This window comes from Mustela erminea, chromosome 12, assembly GCF_009829155.1.
Source record: "Mustela erminea isolate mMusErm1 chromosome 12, mMusErm1.Pri, whole genome shotgun sequence".
Classification (NCBI taxonomy): Eukaryota; Metazoa; Chordata; class Mammalia; order Carnivora; family Mustelidae; genus Mustela; species Mustela erminea.
In genome coordinates this window covers 24,054,686-24,073,775 of record NC_045625.1, presented here as the reverse complement: position 1 = coordinate 24,073,775, position 19,090 = coordinate 24,054,686, and the positions used below count along the sequence as shown (strand labels likewise).

The 19,090-nt window shown below is 39.3% G+C and overlaps 1 long non-coding RNA gene across 2 annotated transcripts in view; it reads right to left on the bottom strand.

Moving 5' to 3' along the window:
- The window catches only part of LOC116570203, a 167,857-nt gene that overhangs the window by 112,808 nt on the left and 35,959 nt on the right, over positions 1-19,090 (bottom strand). For both annotated transcript variants that reach the window (XR_004277319.1, XR_004277320.1), the window contains exon 3: positions 18,566-18,630. This is a non-coding gene — a long non-coding RNA (uncharacterized LOC116570203). The remainder of the gene's footprint in view (positions 1-18,565; positions 18,631-19,090) is intronic.

The following is a 19,090-nucleotide window of genomic DNA, read 5'->3' as shown; positions in this document are numbered from 1 at the left end:
AAGGCCAACAACAACGTGGCTGTTGGGCACAGCCATGGCCACTGGAGCAAGAGCTATCTCCCCGGATTCCATGTGGGAGAAGGAGCTGCCAGGCTGGCTCATGATATGAAGAAATTCCATTGTGTGGACAAAAACTCAATCTGTCTGGAGCGTTAGACTTCCAAGAAGGGAGGAAGCAGCCCAGGGAAAGATGTGATGGGTCATGGGGGATGGCCCGTTGCTCTTCCCGGCAGGTCGGCCTCAATCTATCTGTTTTATCAGATGGGATGCAATCTCACTTCTTTTTCTATTTCCTTGAAATGGGCTGCCCAAGTTTAGCAATTCTCGCCTCCGTCATATTTCGACAGAACTGATTCTTTGGCTTAAGCACTGAAAAGCAGGCGTTCTGTGGGCTGCCTTCACCCTTGGTCTCCCTTTACCCCCCTAAAATCCCTTTAGGACAGATGAGGCAGATAATACCAGTGACCTCTCCTCTGACACCTAAGGACTCTGAAGAGACCGGCTTTTTCCGAACTAGGAGGGAGAGACTGCCTGACGAACCCGAGCAGTTTTCTCCCTGAACATCCTGGGGATCAAACCGCAGGGCCCCGGTTCTCGCTACCGCACACTTCCACGCAGCGGTCATAAGTCCAGGGACTCCTGGACTTGCAAGTCTCCCCTTGCAGAGTGCGGTAGGGCAACAGTTGCATAATGCAGAAGAACTCCATCAAATTTAGATTTGATTTATCAGATGAAAAGTCCCCTTGGTATGCGGGCATAATGAGAATAGGATGCAAGTCAAGACCATCTTCCTGCACGCTTTTTTTTTTTTTTTTTTTTTTTTTTTTTTGTCCATCTTAGGGCAATGCTGTGTGTCTAAAAAGATCCAAAGAGGCATTGCCATTATTGCTATTTTTGTTATCATTCTTCCGACTGAATGATTGATTGACTGATGGTGGTGGTCGTTCTCTTGGGCTCCCTCTCAATCTCTCCTTTCTCTAACTGAAGCTTTCATTTTCCTGGCTTCTTTACCAAGACCTAATAATGACAAGAAATTGACTATCTACTTGGCCCCGCTCTGCCTCCATCCCCTCCCTGAGTTTTCCCCCACTATGGAAGTCAGAAAGTCACACACGTGCATCCTTTATCCATTTCCTATGGTTGTAAAACTTCATGGCTCTAGAACCTCTTTCTAACTCTATCAAATGCTTGGATTCAACATTTTCTGTTCCTCTCTGTCAGTGTTGAGCAACCTTTTTAATCTCAGATATTTTAGGACAAAAATCATATGTATGGGGGTGCCTGGGTGGCTCAGTGTGTGAAGCATCTGTCTTCGGCTCAGGTCATGATCCCAGGATCCTGGGATCCAGCCCCCCATAAGGCTTCCTGCTCAGCAGGGAGCCTGCTTCTCTCCTGCTTGCCATTCCCCCTGCTTGTGCTTGCTCTTGGTCTCTCTCCCTCGCTCTCTCTGTGTCAAATAGATAAATAATATCTTCTAAAAAAAAAAACCATATCTCTACATTACTCCTTTTTCTCTACAATTCAACATGAAGACAGCTGTACAGGGTCCCTAAGAGTCCCCCATGGCTGGAGGGGCCATAGAGTGGGCTCCAGCAAGCTCCCCTGCCCCTTCATCACCATGGCCCCGGAAGTTGAGGGTTGTCCCAGGGTAGGCTCCTCAATCTTGGCACATCCCCCGAGAGTCAGAAACCTACGGAAACTTCCTTAGCAGCGCCCTCAGTGGTAGTACCAATGAGCTCTAGTGATATCTGGCCTGTTGTGTCTCAATTTGTTTAATATGCTACTTCTGAGCTGGTTTTGCCTGTAAAATACAGTACATTCCTCAGTAAGTCGCCTTTAAAGTCTCATTAAGAATTCTATGGTGGAAAAAAAAAATAATTCTACGGTGAATGTTGTATATAAAATTAATGGTTTGTCCTTGGGGCCCATTTGACTTAACATGGTTTCTCCTGTGGCTATTTCATAATATTTTTGATTTGTGAAGAAAGTTGCAGTGATTTTTCTGTGTACATATTCCCATTGTTCTTTTTCGACAATAAAATCAATACGATGTTAAGGACTCAGAAAATAAGGTTTCCAGCAGCATTGCCTCTAGGCAAAGTAAGTGAAAGAATATTTATTGTGACTTCTTCATCGATATAATTTCAGTGGAAAGTGGATTCGTTTAAAACAGATTAAGTTAAATTAGTTGCTCAAGAAATGCAGCCAGTGATAACAATGAAGTCTCGAGTCCGATTTTGTTCCGCAGTCTGGCGTTTTCCGCATCTGGATCAGGAAGCCAGTGCAGAAACCCCGTGTGTTTGGAGGGCTACCTTTCTCCTTTTCATTCTACAAATGAAAGAACTGAGGGCAGGGACTTCCCCCCAGGACACAGGAAAGGTTGACGGTTGGCCTGCTGTGAGAAGTGAGAGCTCCTGACTCCCCAGGCAGAACGCGTGTGCTGTTCCAAAGCCTCCTTGCTAGCTTGGGACCATTCACTTTTCCTGTTCCCTGCAGGAAGCCATGTAACCCTGTCTCTTGCATTGTATTAAGTGGCTGATTCCTGAGGATCAGAGCAACATATGTAAACATAGTCCGACGTCCCTGTGCACACAGATACTTGCCATGTCCACATGGGAACTGGATCTTTGAAAGTCTGGAATGAGAAAGCAAAGCTGCTCCATTGAAAAGGAACGTGGGTGGGGGCGCCTAGGTGGCTCAGGAGGTTAAGCCTCTGCCTTTAGCTCAGGTCATGATCTCGGGGTCTTGGAATCGAGCCCCGCATCGGGCTCTCTGCTCAGCAGGGAGCCTGCTTCCTCCTCTCTCTCTGCCTGCCTCTCTGCCTACTTGTGATCTCTGTCTGTCAAATTTTTAAACAAATAAAATATTTTGAAAGAAAGAAAGAGAGAAAGAAAGAAAGAAAAGCAATGTGGCAGTTGCTTTTCTCAGTAAAAAGAGTTTGGGCTTTGAAATCAGACCAGTTTGGTTTTTTAACCAGGCTCCATCTCTAATCAGCTGCACGATCTTGACCACATGACAGAGCCTCGATGAGCTTGAGGGATCTAGACCATGGAGATGGTCCGTAGCCCTCTTTCCTGTTCGTGACAGTCTGTGCCAGGCAAGATAGCAGACAGATTGTGTTTGAAAATTCAGAACACGAAAGTGGTTACAAAAGCTCGCAAATGTGAAGGCATTTTAAAGTGAAAAACGTTCCTGTGCTATTGCAATACCCCAGGTACACACTTGCAATATATAATAATGATTCAATGTACAATTACCTCTTGGGACTTGCATCAGTTTCTCAAATCTTGTCCTAAGTCCACAGGTAAACCTTCCCTGCCTTCCACAACAATCATCCCACCTCCCCTTTGACCCTTGGGATAATGCACAAATGGGAAATACCTGATTAGTCAATAACCATATCACCTATGTGCACTTTCTGTAAAGACATGCCAGATACAGGATATGTAGTATCAGAAAATACAGTCTTCTATGCAACAAAATCTATTATTTAACAGAATAGAAGAGTACTTTTAATAAATGGGGAAATGCATTTTCTTAGGAAATATAAACTTAGAAAAGATATTTATCTTTTAGCTGTTAAGAAAGTATAGTTAACAGAGTAAGCTTTTTATCAGTTTATAACTTAAGTGTATCTTTGAAATGTAAAAATAGTACTATTTTTATATATTCCCTTTCCCTAAGGTTTTCAGATAATTTCCACTAATTTTTATAATTTTCTCATCAGGAGAGATAAGAGCAGTTATAACCGGATCTACTCAAATGAAGCATTTAAAAAAAAAAAGTTATGTTTGCCTGACTAGTCCAGAAGTCAACAATAGTTGGAACACCCTGAAGCAGGCACTTCACGGTTCCTCTGCCCTTTGGCCCTTCACCAACCACAATCATGAAGAGGAACTGGTGGTCACAGTGACATCATCCTTCAGTCTAGAATCTGACCCAAGACAAGGATCCTATGAAACAAGTCCAGTGAAAGCCCCCAATAACCTTAGTGGGCTCTATTCTGCCATCACTTTTTTATGTGGACACCCCCCACCAAAATCTTCATAGACATCAGGGTTTAATTTCAAGGTTTCTAGTCACTGCTTCATCGTTTTTCTAGAGTCAACCATGTGAAGCTCCGTCCAATTTCCTTGTCACTTCTAAGTTATACCAAGTGAGTCTTTACTGCTGAATGACAATTATATTAAATGGAAACAGTCTGTACATATGATGATTTGATGTGAATAAATAGGCCACTTTCCCTGATCTTGTGGGTCTCTGGGTATGCTAATGTCTTAAGGACAGAAAAGGTATATTGAATGAATGTGCTTGCCCATGTGAATTCCCATGTCAAGACCCATACTGCTGAATGCCAGTTCTCAGGGAGAATTCTCCACTGCCAATCTCAAATTGCATATTGTTAATGCATGCCATTAAGATTAATCTTTGCTTTTTCTGTCAGTTCTTATTTACAGACCCCCACTTTCTTCGCTGCAGTTAACTCCAGCTATGAAATCTTCCTTGATTCTGAGGCACTCATGCCACCTTAAATTGACTGGCCTTAATTTGAGGATCGAAGGTGTATGGAGGGGTTTAAGGCCCATCTGAATTCACAGTTTGGTTAATATAGATGACATCTCCTTATCTTGTCAATTCTTCAAAAGAGGAGTAATAGTTTGGCCTCCAAATTTTATCACACATAAAAAATGACCATGTTCTTGGTCAAACTCAGATGACCCAAGGGAAGAAAACTACCATTAAGAGAATATCTACCTGCTGTGAAGTGTGTAAACCTGGTGATTCACAGACCTGTACCCCTGGGGATAAAAATATATGTTTATATAAAATAAAAAATAAAATAAAATAAAATGTAAGTTACATGTAAAAAAAAAAAAAGAGAATATCTACCATATATAAACACGTGTGTGCTCACAGCTTTGTGTACATGAATTCATTAACAACAACCTTATGAAGAAATCAATGTCTTCTCCAAATTACAAATAAGGTCATATATCTTAGAGAGATAAAGTAACTTACCCAAAGTCATAAAGCTATTTAAGCACAGTGGCTGAAATTTTTTAAAACATGGGGTTGGGGACTTGCATCAGTTTCTCAAATCTTGTCCTAAGTCCACAGGTAAACCTTCCCTGCCTTCCACAACAATCATCCCACCTCCCCTTTGACCCTTGGGATAATGCACAAATGGGAAATACCTGATTAGTCAATAACCATATCACCTATGTGCACTTTCTGTAAAGACATGCCAGATACAGGATATGTAGTATCAGAAAATACAGTCTTCTATGCAACAAAATTTATTATTTAACAGAATAGAAGAGTACTTTTAATAAATGGGGAAATGCATTTTCTTAGGAAATATAAACTTAGAAAAGATATTTATCTTTTAGCTGTTAAGAAAGTATAGTTAACAGAGTAAGCTTTCTATCAGCAATTAGTGTTAGTGGGAAAGAACCCAAAGAAACACATTAAAAAGGGAAGAGGAAAGGGAAAAAGATATAGCAGTTTTACCAGACAAACTTTTCCTTGAAAAACAAAAACAGAAAGAAAAGTTGTTCTGCTAGGGCTCTTATCACTAGAACACATAGAACAAGAAGGTGAGAGCCTTTAATTTCATTTCTCACTTTCCCAACTAATTAATGCTGATAAGAATTATGGTCTATGAATTAACATTATTTAGCACATAATAGCACATAATGTATTGCATATTTAGATCATATCTAGTTCCAAAAGATGTAAAGAACTCGGGAACTGATTCATTGGGATCCACTTTCTCTCTCCTGTCTCAGGACTAGTTATTCGTTAGTTTCAGCCAAGGGGTGCTGTTTGCACCATGTCAGTCACTCCCAGCAAAAAAGTAATTCCACAATTAAAGAAGTTTCAATAGTATACTTAAGGACCTATTACACTAACTCTAATTCTTAAAGAAACCTGCAGCTCTCTACACTTACTAAAAAGAGACATTCCTGAGGTCGAGGCCTAAGGAAATCCACAGGTGACCTAACTTAACTATAATGCACAAATATGAGTCCTCCTCCGTATAAACAGCCACTTGTTCACTCTTAGCATCGTCTACGCAGGACTGGAATCAGAAGAGAGCAGAGCGATCTCTATCCTGGCCATGGACAGGTAGAGTCAAAGGCACCAAAATAATGACTTTATAGGTACAAATTGTCACAGAGTACAGATATGCAATTAGTGTTAGTGGGAAAGAACCCAAAGAAACACATTAAAAAGGGAAGAGGAAAGGGAAAAAGATATAGCAGTTTTACCAGACAAACTTTTCCTTGAAAAACAAAAACAGAAAGAAAAACTAAATCCAACCTCTGCTTAAAAATGTGAGACTGAACACACATCTTCAACCAACTCTTCCCTCGTCCCCAAAGGTCTACTTCAGTGCCATCAGGCACTATAATGCATTATTATTGTTTGTTTGCCTGTCCGCCTGTTTGTTTGCTTTAAAGCATAAATACACAAGGATAAAGAAGACAGAGGAGCTAAAAGCAAGAAACTGTGGGAAGGTGAAGAGTAACTGGACGACTAGTAATACATTTCTCCTAATTTGGAGAAAGATATAATTTCAAAACAATGAGAGTAAACAGGATCCTACAGATTTACAGAGAAGAAATACAGCTTGCTTTAATATAAAGGCTTAAAAATTATACTGGCATCATAGTTCCTAACACAAATCATGGAACCAAAAAGGCATGAGCAATGCCTTCCAAATTCCAAGGGAAATTACTTCCTACCCAGAAGGCTGTGCCCAACTAAGCTCTTAATTAAATGTGATAGGAATAAAGACATTTTCAAACTGACGGGTTTAAAAAAATCATTTTCTCCTATATCTCTTCTTGAGAAACTACTAGTGGATGTGCTCCAACAAAACAAGGGAGGGAAGCAAAGAGAAGAAGACTTAAGATCTGGAAAATATAGACTATGGTGTAACAGAGTATCAAAGGGAATCTCCAGGATGATAGTGAGAGGACAACACAAGAAAACTCCTATGCAGAAACCCTAGAGAGTAACATGTTTTAGTTGGTTCTCCAGAAGCAGATGCTGAGGAGCTTGGCATGCAGAGTCTTTTTTAGAGAATAGTAATTCTCAGAATATGGGAAGAAAAGAGAGGGAAGAGACAAGATTGAGCAGGTGGAAAAATTGCATTGTGATTCGGCTAAAGTAACACCTCCCCAGGGAGATCTTGCAACACCACAGTGCTTTTGAGTTGTCCTCCAGTGGGCAGAAGTGACCCTTCTACCCTCTCCATCATCAACCATGGGATACACGCCACCTTGGGAAGGCCATGCCCTTGGGAGGGACAGCTCTCTGCAGGTGAAGTAGAAGGTGAGGGGCTGACAGCAACTGGAACAAAATAGTTCTCCCCTTGGAAAGGGCTCCTGGGCCACACATCTCCATGTCCTGCACACTGTTCCAGGTTGGAGCAGGTGAAAAGAATACAGAAGAAAGTTCTTCAAGGAGATGAAATTCATAAAATATCTAATATGTTTTAAATTTACACACTGGGAGTAAATGTAGGGATGAATGGATTAAGGCGTAGAAACCTAAGTAAGGGACAAAAACAAGATTAACTCCAAGGGCAATGAAATATTGTGTGAGAAAAGGAATCATACGATACTGAATGCCCAGCTGTAAATCATCTATACAGGGTCACATAATTAAATGGAGAGAATGGGGAGATGAGCAATGCCGACAGGGGTAAATCCTCAGCTCCTATAGTGGAAAACCCATATTAGAACTCAAAATAGTTTTTGCAAAGCCAAGAAATAGCAACGTTCTAATATTTAGTCGGCTCTTTGTGAACTACAAGTGCACCAAACAGAAATGGAGGTATTATTATTATTATTATTATTATTTGTGATAACAAACAAGACAGCTGGATAGCTTTTATTTAGTGACCTGTAAACCTATCTTACTAGAAATTACGCCTGCCTGTATAAAATCTTCCGGACTCTCCTATTCCAGGATATTTTAATACACAGCTAACAAGGGTCTCAAAGTATCACAAGTCCCACACATCCGTTCGTATTCAGCAAGTGGGATGAGAGAAGAAAGACTTGCCATGGCCCTGACAACAACCTGGATATTTATCAGATGTCCCATGTTTCTAGACTGAGGGCTTTGCGCAGGCTTTTCTGGCTTCCTGGACCAGTCTTGCCCCCATTCTCTGCAAAAGTTGCCACTTCTCATTGAAGCTTAAATGTCAGCCCTAGCCCCAGGCCTTCCAGGAGTAGGACCCCTCTTTCTCAATACGTCTTCTGTTACTATCCAACTGAGTCCCCAACATTTCCAACAAGCTCCAATTATTTTAATTTGTGTACTTCTCTCTCTCTTTTTTTTTCCTTAACTCTCTCCCCACTGAAAAACCATTTGCTTGCAACAAGGGGCCTTGCCTGTCCTTTTTACTCTGTATCCAGATACTTGGTAAGTACGGTGATTGAACATAAAATGAATGAATGAATGAATGAATAAATAAGAACAATGAATCTCACAGTTAACATGATTAGCCAGCCTCCTGATTTGGGTTGTACTTCCAAGTAGTTCCGATGTCACTTAGGGTTGCTGTTAGACTTCATCTCCACAAATGGAGGACTGAGCACTCTCAACTAAATTTTCAAAAGCTACTGTTAAAGATAAGAGCTCCTACTTTCCAAACTGTGCATTCCTCAGTTCCAAAACTCAGAGTCACAGTTGGTAATTCATTCGGTATGTGCCAGCCATTCCACCAACACGGAAATGGACAGAGCAGAAAGCAGAGACCTGAACACACGGTTGCCATCATTTACAGAGCATTTACTGCATCTAAGGTACAGGGTATATTTCTCATCCTCAGAACAATATGGAAAGACAGCTTCTGTTGTTGCTGCTGTCATTTTAATCTCACTTGAAGATGAGAAAATAGAGGCTCAGAGAAGAGAGATAACTTGCCTGAGAATGCACAGCAAGTAATTATCTTTGTGCTGAATGAGAACTCAGGTCTGTTGTTTCTAAAGCTGGTGTTCTTTCTGTACTAAAATGTCATTTCTAGAATGTAAATTTGTATGTTTTCACACCCAGAAGATCAAACCACAGTAGACAAAACTGTGCCATTCTAGTAAGAGAGCCCTTTCACGAAAGGAAATGTTAAGAATCCAACTCCTTCTTCAGTTTGTTGTCAAGAAATTTAAAGAATTTTTGTTGTTGTTGTTCAGGGATCACTTATGCAATTTTATATAATGATCCTGAGAATCATGGCCCCATCATTGAGGTCTCAGCATAAATCAAGAGGGAAAATGATAATAAATATTTTTGAGCTAATAATGGAAAAGCACCAAAGTCTTCCAAGGGTTACAGTTTAGCAAGAAAAGATATAAAATGTAAATGACACTTCATTTACTGTAAGAACAAGGTACAAATGTTCAGAGTAATTTCTTTCCACCATGAATTCCTAATGAAATGTTGAGATCAATGTCAAGCAGATTACGGAAACAGGACATGGAATAGATGTCAAAATAAGTCAAACTGAATGAAGTAAGTTAGAGGAAACGGAGCCATATGATACTTTGTCTTTAGTTTCAAGAACAAAGAACCACTTTTTTTTTTCTTTTTTCAAAGCAGTAGTATTTAGAAGCCATTAGTCATGATGAAAATGCCCAATTTTTAAGGCAGAGTTATAGTTTCAAAATGTGCTGGACAAAACAAAATAATCTCCCCCTCAAAACAAAACAGCAAAATAATTTTTAAAGCATTCTTAATTTCAAGCATTCATCTTAGTTTTTATTTTGATAGATAAACCAAGATAATTTGTAGAGAAAAAATTTTGTTCATCAGAACATATCCTTAATAATTTCCTATTTTCAAAAGAATAATTATCACATTTTTTTCTAATTATAAAATACACATTCATTATTTGAAACTTGAAAGATGAGAAAGAAAACCCTCCCATGATCCCACAAACTATGATAAGTTTCCTATAAGGATAAATATGTTTACATGTCACATATGTGATGAATATTTCATGCTTAATTTTAGGATGTTCATCATCTTTTCCCTAGTCCGTGCTTGGGGATTAGGGTTTTCCAGGATGATCATGATTTTATGTAATTATTTTTTTAACTAAGGGTGGTTTTTATTGAACATGTGGTTGTACATGATGTGGTTCATACTCCTTGAAAAAAGCTTTCCATATAAATACAAGCGGGAGTCTTACTGGATGGTGTCTTCACACTGATTTCAAAATCTGTATTACGAAAACCCCACGACCACCGCCAGTCTACCCGTGTTATTAGACACCCTGTCGCTGGCCTCACCTGAAACCACATGGGTTTCAGGTGTCAGACTGCTTAGTGGGGCCTAATTCAATTACCGTCTGCTCCTCTACACCCACGAGCTGTGTGAGGTCAGAAGCACCACTCCTGACACCTGAGCCCCAATGCTTGGCCCCTCTTCTAGAACAGCCGAGCAGCCTCCTCTTCTAGAATGGCCGAGCAGCTTCGGGAGCTACCCGCTACATGGGTGCACAGTGGCCTATCACGATTTTTCATTATCTGAGATGGAGAAACTGGACGGCAACAAGCGGTATTCTTAACAGTGCACAGTTTCAATGGAGCAGAAAAACGCTTCACTTCTAAGTGGAATACTGGAGTACTTAGTGTAAACTGTTGAATTAAGCAGATTTATGATAGTTCTGCAAAAGTAAAAGTTTACAAGGTGTTTTAAAGAAACTGATATCACAGGCCATATAATTTCCACAAGCATTTCAATGTAAGGCTGTGTAATCCCTCTGCATCTGATGGTGACGTAAGTGCAGGCGTCCAACACTCAGCCCTCCACCCTCAGTCCAATGGGATGACCGATGGATATAAAATTAGGGAAAAACCAGCATCAGCCTTGGAAAATAGGAAGGATGCCATACATATGTCCAACACGTTAAGGGATGTATGTTTCATTCAGGCTAATGGTAATGAACCCAAGGCACAATTTTGGCTCAGTTCATGATTGCCCAGTGACAGAGAAGGAATGGCAAAGAAGCAGAGGGACCAAGACAATTCCTACAGGACCAACTAATGTGCAGGGGAGAAAAGAGATCTTGGGGTGGGAAAAACCCAACAATCAAAATGTTAGTCCTGCTGGGAGGCTTTCTCCTTAAGCCAGGACCCATCTCAAGAAGAAAGTGCTCAAGGGACGCCTGGGTGGCTCAGTTGGTTGGGCGACTGCCTTCGGCTCGGGTCATGATCCCGGAGTCCTGGGATTGAGTCCCACATCGGGCTCTCAGCTCCATGAGGAGTCTGCTTCTCCCTCTGACCTTCTCCCCTCTCATGCTCTCTCTCTCTCTCAAATAAATAAATAAATAATCTTTAAAAAAAAAAAAAAAAAAAAAAAGAAGAAAGTGCTCAAGACAGAAGTAGAAGGCCACTTCAAGTGGGAGGCCATACCAAACGGGGGTCGGTCCTCCGTCCTGAAAAGAAGCTGTAAGTATGAATAAGAAAGTCACCTTGAAGACATGAAATGCTTCTTCGGAAACATTTCCTCTAAGATATAAGAACGCCAATATGCTAATTTGTGTCTCAGAAAGATTCTAGAGGGCTTCTGAGTGAGTCTGATAACAGAAGCAGCAGTGAAAGTTTAAAAAAAAAAAAAAGCAGTATTTGATGTGGCATAGATGACTGATTGTTCACCAAAGATTCATGGTCCCCTGTCATTACTATTCTTGGGAAATGTCTTCCGCTTCACATTAGGGTAGAGCCCTATGAACAGTTCTTACCGAAGGAATAGGAGTAAAAGTGAAGAGTCTGTCTCTCTTAGACCAAGGCCTTTGAGCAGCCAGCGTGTCTTCTCTATCAAGCCTGTCTACTTCAGCAGAAAGCTCCTCAAGAACGGAAAAAAAAACTGGGACTCTGAATGGTCAAGGGGTGTGGGAGGGGGAAGATGAACTTCTGTCGCTAAGAAGAATGTTGGAGTTTGTTGGTGCAAATTGTTCGATGGCTGCAAATTCCTTCCCTCCCAGGATCCAAGCCCTGTTACAGTGTGACTTGGCAGTGCCTTGGTGAGATAGGGACTAAAGTTAAGGGATCCCCTGAAGGATGGCTTTTTTTAGTTCCTTTTCCTGCTTCTGTTCGTGCTGGGACCCGCATCCCCGCCTGACGCACTTCTCAGAGTGGAGATCACGTGTATTCTCCTTGCAGGGGAAGAGTTAATGATTGGCTTGAAGTCTTCCAGCACAATAGGTAACATCTAACGAATGAGGGCTGTCATGTACATTTTCCAGACCACTGACTCCCCAAGGCCCTAGGGCACGAGTGGCTTTACAGGGGACACCTAAACACTCGTCTTTGTTCCTGGGTGCCTGAGGAGACAGGAACACCACACCACAACTCTCAATAAAAACCCCAGACCCCAAGCAAAGACGAGACTCACTCCTCTATCCTTTCTGAGTCTCCCAGACACTCTGTCTCAGTCGGCACTCCATGTCTTTCTTCAGTAAACTCTGCTCTCCTTTGGTGAGTGCTGTGAAGTGTGTAAACCTGGTGATTCACAGACCTGTACCCCTGGGGATAAAAATATATGTTTATAAAAAATAAAAAGTTAAAAAAAAAAAAGTAAACTCTGCTCTCACTTCCTTCCCACTTGCATTCGATTTCTCTCCTGCACAAAGCCCAGGACCCTCTTGGTTGATCCTGCGGGGACCTGGGTCCTCTGGGCCCAGCCAGTCTGCATCGTTGGGTCCTTGGGCCCAGCCAGCCTGCCTCATTGGGAAAGGAAAAAGCTCTATTTCCTCTCTCTGCTTTCTTTACCAACAAGAGGAGAACTCTGTTTTTCCATACCTGTACTCACACCACTACTTCACTTCTGACGCCGGATGTGTAGGTTTTTTCCCCCACATCAATCAATTCTCCAATTCTCTGTGGACAACTGGGCGGTCTAGCTACCTGGAGTTCAGGTTAAGGGCTAGGTCCCACAAGGCCACCTCCACTTCAGATGCCAGTCACAAGTGAAGGCTGTCACCTGTGCATTGGACTGACTGGGAGCTCCCATGACCCCCTCCTTTGGTTCAGCAATGTGTTAGAATGGCTCACAGAACTCAGGAGAAACAATTTACGAACTAGTTATCAGTTTACTATAAAAGGATACAATATAGGAAGAGCCAGGTAAGAGATGCACAGGGCGAGCTCTGGGGAAGACAGAAGCTTCCATGCTCTCTCTGACACACCACTGTCCCCAACATCCATGCATTTTGCAACCTGAAGTTGTCCAAACCCCTTAGGTTAGGACTTTTATGGAGACTTCATTACATAGGCATGTATGATTAAGTCTTTGGCCATTAGTGACTAAGTCAGTCACCAGCCCCCCTCCCCTTCCCAGGGACAGGAGGATGGACCTGAAAGTTCCAACACTCCTAATCACATGGTGGTAACCAGCCCCTACTCTGAGGCAATTCAGGAGACACTGCTCCCCACCTCCCCACCCAGCCACCACCTTCTCATGACCATCACTTTGGAGATTCCAGGGGGGTTGAGCTTTGGAACACAGATGAAGAGCAAAGATATATTTCTTATAAATCACAATATCACACTTTCTGTTCAGAGGCGGATAGAATCTGGCTGGCCTTGTGACTTGTTTAGACCAAAAGAAAGTGGCAGAAGTAACATGGGAGAAGTTCTAGAGCCTAGGCTCTAGGCCTTGAGCTCTTGTCCTCAGTAACTGGAACATCTTCATCACCACGTAATGTGGCCAGGCTCAGCAGAGACAGGATGGAGAAAGACCCTATATCAGCTAGTACCAAGGTCCCAAGCTGCATGAAGCCATCTGAGATTCTCCTAGACCCTCTAGCAACCTGTTGAGCAGATGAAGACAATAGCCATGGGAGTGAGGCCAGGAGAAACCAGCAGAAGAGCCACAGAAGGCAAAATATAGGAAAAAAATAACATTAAAAAATACAGTAGAGATAAAACAGACATCTTTGTGTTACAAACTTCCAGAAACAATAGAATGATGTCTAGAGTATTTTAAGGGGGGAAAAAGATTGTGACAAAGAAGTCTATAATTAAGTAATTGAATTATGTATACTAAGCTAAAAAACTTATACTGAGGTATATAAGACATGGCATTATATCATTCATATATGCCTCCAGAAAATCATATATGGATAAAAGTTACTTAAAGATTTAATCAAGATATAAACCAAAATTTTAAAATTCAAGAATGTGGAAGTTGTAGTAGAAAAGCTTCAGTGATACAAATGAAGTCACAGTTGTTTAAATAATTATAAATACGGTTTTAAAACCTAACATAGGTATTAAAATTAATCCTTAAAAGAGAAGCTACATGATGAAAATGATAATAATTTGGTCAAAGTAAAAAATTATTACCAATAAAAATTAGGATATGAGGGAGAAAATACACACAAGTATGTTAAATTTCTTTTGTAATGAAAATAAATACAGCTTAATTCTCAGCATCAAATATGAGAGAAAATATATTCAAATTTTTTAAACTAAAGGCAAAAATATAGGCCAAATAAAAAACTGCATTATTAGTTTTATCAGTGAAACTTTGAGCAATATCTCCACTCCAGTGATTTCTTAATTAATTATATACAAATGCATGTACCATAGTATGTACATGTATATGCACAAATATTATAGAAAATACAGTATCTAAATCATGGAGAAGGTAAAATAAACCTGAAACTAACACTAATTTAAAACAAACTTTATTATATTTCTTAATAATATATTTTTTTCTTTCCTTAACGTAGTAACTTTTATTGAGAGCAGAATGATTAATCCTGCTTCCAATGTCTCTGAAAATCTTGGTTCCACATCTTGCCTATAGCAATTTAAAGGTGCAATTCTGGGTCCATTTTTATTTCAAACTTGGTTTGCGTGACTAATAACTGATTAAGATCCTTCACAGAGATTAGACAAATTCAAAGCAGAGAAGTATGTCATTGGCTACACTGAATAATTATATCCCCTCCACCAATTATGTAATTGTTATTGTTGAAAAGTGGTAGTAAATTTCCACTTTCAATTGTTCTTGAAAAGGTATCAGTATGTGTTACATTTTTATGCTTTGACAAATGGGTTTAGAATCCTCTAAAACTTTTGAACAGGATAAAAATTCTATTTCAAGTTTTTAAAGTGTGTTGATATGAGAGATTATTTTTTATACATGTAACCTTTATATCAATTTCAGCAATGTATCAGATAGCAATGGAAACACCAGGAAACATTTCCAAACATCCGTTTTAAAAATGCTCTCTGTTACCTCATAATGTGGCCGATGGTGAATTCCTGCCAGGAAAAGGGAAAGTATTACCTAGTCTTTTTTTTTTTTTTTTGCAGTGGGGAGGAAGGGAAGATTGAGGGGAGAGAGTTGTTATTATTGTTCTCTTGGTTTGTGTTTGCATAATGGACATTACTTTTAACCTGCCCCCCCCTTTTTTGAGGAATCATTTTAAAGTTCTTATCAATTTTATGAATTACCTTAGATAAAAGTGAAAGAATATCCTTTAAATCTGTTTGAGTACGCTTAAACTCCAGTGAGTCAACAAAAGTGAGCAAAATATGTAAAAGTGTCACCATCATTTACTCTGACCTCTAGAAATCATTCTCTTCTACCTCATACACTAGGAATACAGAGTCGGTCTGCCTTACATGTGGACCTGGGCAAAATACCAGTATCAATGAGTATTAAATATTAGTAAAGCTTCATATCTTCTTGTTTTTAAATTTAAAAAATAATATTTTCTTCTGAGTTTCCAATGAATGATCTTGTACACCAGATGGGGTTTACGTATCCCACTTTGGAGAATAAAACTCTGATGAAATAAAAAGTGTGGAAGCATGATGGAAAGAAGATCATAGAAATGAGACCAAACATATCAACTGGGGCAATAAATGGTCAGAAATGCAAACCTAACAGGAAGAGTCACCTCTAAACCCAAAGTATTAAATTATTTTAAAAGATTAAACATGCAAAGACAGGGAAAAGCATACTTATGATTTAGCAAGTCCCAACAAAAAGGCATTAGGACTCACAATACAAATTTCAGACAAAAGAGAATATGCAGGAGACAGAATTAAGTAGGACAGGGAATATCTCTGCATACTGACAAAAAGCACTGAGATTTCCAAGAATAAAAATGGTTGTACATTAGAAATACCAGGCAAAATGTCAGAAACACAACTATCAGAGACTAAAATACCACCCCAGCCTTGGCCGTTCAAGTAGATAAACACTATTCAAGGATATAGACAATATGAATAATAAGGTTAGCAAGTGAATATATACATAGTGATTTCAGGGGAAGAAAGAGAGAATATGTCTTCATTCCAAGACCTTATGGAACATTTGCATCTATAGATCATATATTTAGCTGCAAAAATAAAGCCAAGATAAATTCCCCAAAGCAGAAATTATATAGGTCATGTTCTCAGAGCACGCTGCACTGCAATTTAGATGTAGAAATTAGTAACTTATATGGTCTCACTGGCTTTTTACCGTAAGCCAGTCTCTCTAAACCTAAAGCTTTCCACAAAATATCATAGAAACTACTGTGATCTAGGAATATGTAAATTTATTATGCTCTAGGAATATTCCACTTCTGACTTTATGGAAAAAGGTAATTCAAAGATTAATCCACTTCAGAATTGAAGAAATACACGTATATTGTAAGAAACTCGGACAATCAATAAAAGTAAAAAAGAAGAAGAAGAAGAAGAAGAAAATCACATAAAATCACATATAAGCACATTATGCAGAGATATTTTTGGTTTAACCGCTTCAGGCTCTTTCCTATATCTACATTCATTAACACACTCATGCATTCACCCACATGCTTTTTTCCCCACAAAACAGAGTCATAGTACAAATGTATAACTTTCTATTCATTAACTAACGTAGTACAGGCATATTTCCACACCAATAAAGGACAGTCTATACTGTTGTCTTTAAAAAAGTGATTGTCCCCAGCACATGAACGTACCAGGAGTTAGTCAGTCCTCCACTGAACTCTCTCTGTATTCGTTGATCTATTAATACTTAACCGCATTGCTGACATGTGTCCCAATTTGTTATCTGATGGTGTTAATTTTCTGTGGATTTTTGTCTATTGTTTGGTTGATTTAATTTTTAATATTTTTTATTGTTGGTTTGGTTGGTTTTGCTAAAATATTTTTAATGTTTATGTAGTCAAATCTATCCTTTTTTTCTCATTTCTGATTTTAATGTCATTTAAAAATGCCTTCCTTATCCTAAAATTATAGAAAGATTTTTTTTTAATATTTTGGGTTTAAATATACTTTTTAAACTTCAATCCATTTGAAATGTATTTTGGTGCAAGGCATGAGGCTGTGAGACACTAAAACATAATAGTTTGTAGCATGAACCCAGAGTCTAGACTGCTTGGGTTCCAGTGCCAGCTCTACTGACTGCTTGTATGATCTTGGATGAATTACTTAGCTTGTCTGTGTCTAATTTCCTCCTCTGTAAAATAGTGATAATAATAGTATCTACTTATGGAATGCCTGTGAAAATTTAAAATGTTAATTGGTATAAAATATGTAGAGCTATGCCTGACACATAGGAGTAGCTACCATACTTTCCAAATGACTAGCCAACGGTGCCAATCCATGCAGTAAATAATCTCTGCTCTTATTCCTAATTTGAAATCTCATCTCTATCTCTTAATATCTCTTACACTTTTCTAGATGAACTTAAAAATATCTCACCACATTCTAAAAATAATTCCATTGGAATTTTAATTGAAAATGAGTTGAAGTTATAGATTGATTTAGTGGTAATTAACCTCTTTACATCAAAAAATTTTAATGACAAGTTGCTTCCATTTTCCAAAAATATACATTGCCTCCATTTAACAGAAAAAAGGCTCAAAAATGCTCAGGAGCTCACAGAGGAAACAGGTGCTAGAGTCAAGATTTATATCTGAATCTAAGTTGTCATCTAGATGAATGTGTAACTTAGTTATATGATTTATGATTGTTAATTTAAATAAAAATACATTCAAATATAATTTTAGAGATTAATTTTTTTCTACCAACATGTTCACATTTTCACATTTTCCTAGCCATTTTTTTTTTCTCATTCGTGGTGTGCATTCCAAAAGCACCACATAATCTTGGATGTCAATAAATTCTACAAGCAGTGGCAATGTTCTCTTCCACAGCATGACTGTAAGCAGAGAAATCTCATTAAATGCTGACATTTATTTCTTATTAGTAGACTTAGAGACAATACGCAAATGTGTATGAGTTTTTTCCTAGCTATATAAGGTATGTTTAGTAAAAGAATTTTTCAGTGTTGCAAGTTTTTTCACTGTTTGCTGCAAAGAGCTTTGACCATACACCGTGTGCTAGCATTTATATAGGTCCTGGGGTAAAGAAATGAATAAGAAGACAGTCTTCTGCCTCAAGCACTGTAGAGTTAAGTGGTTAGATACATACAAATAGCTTAAATACATTTGGATATGATTATACTTCGGTTCTTAGAAATACGGACAAGACAGAGGGAAGACTCATGGAGCCTAAGAGAACTCTCTGGGGCTTACCTGTCTTTCCTGGGTCTTGATGGATGTGTAGGTGATTATCACTGGTTCATAGGAGAAAGGGAAATCTAGCAAGAGAGAAAACATGAAGAAAAGTTGTAAGGTCAGCAAAGCAGGTTATATTTAAGAAACTGCACATGATTTCATATGCTGACCATTTGGTATAGTTTCCATCCCCAAGAAGAGATCTTAGAACTTCAGTATATGAAGACTTGATCAGACTCCTGTCACCCAATCAGCCATTCCTTTTCTCAAGGTCATTTTTCATACCACCCATTACTTAAAGTCTTATCTCTCTTCTGACTGGATACTTCCCCTAATCTCTCCTTTCATACTTTGGAAACAGCCAAAGCAGCAAAATTCATAAACACCATCCCCCTCCTCTTTTGTTGGGGGTGAAAATCTGACTAAGTCTTACCCATTTGTACTCATCAATTGAAAAGTATAGTTTATGTTGTATGATATCAACACACCCCTCGTTAGAATAACAGTCCCCTGTATTTTGTTTGAGAGCCTATACAATCCCCA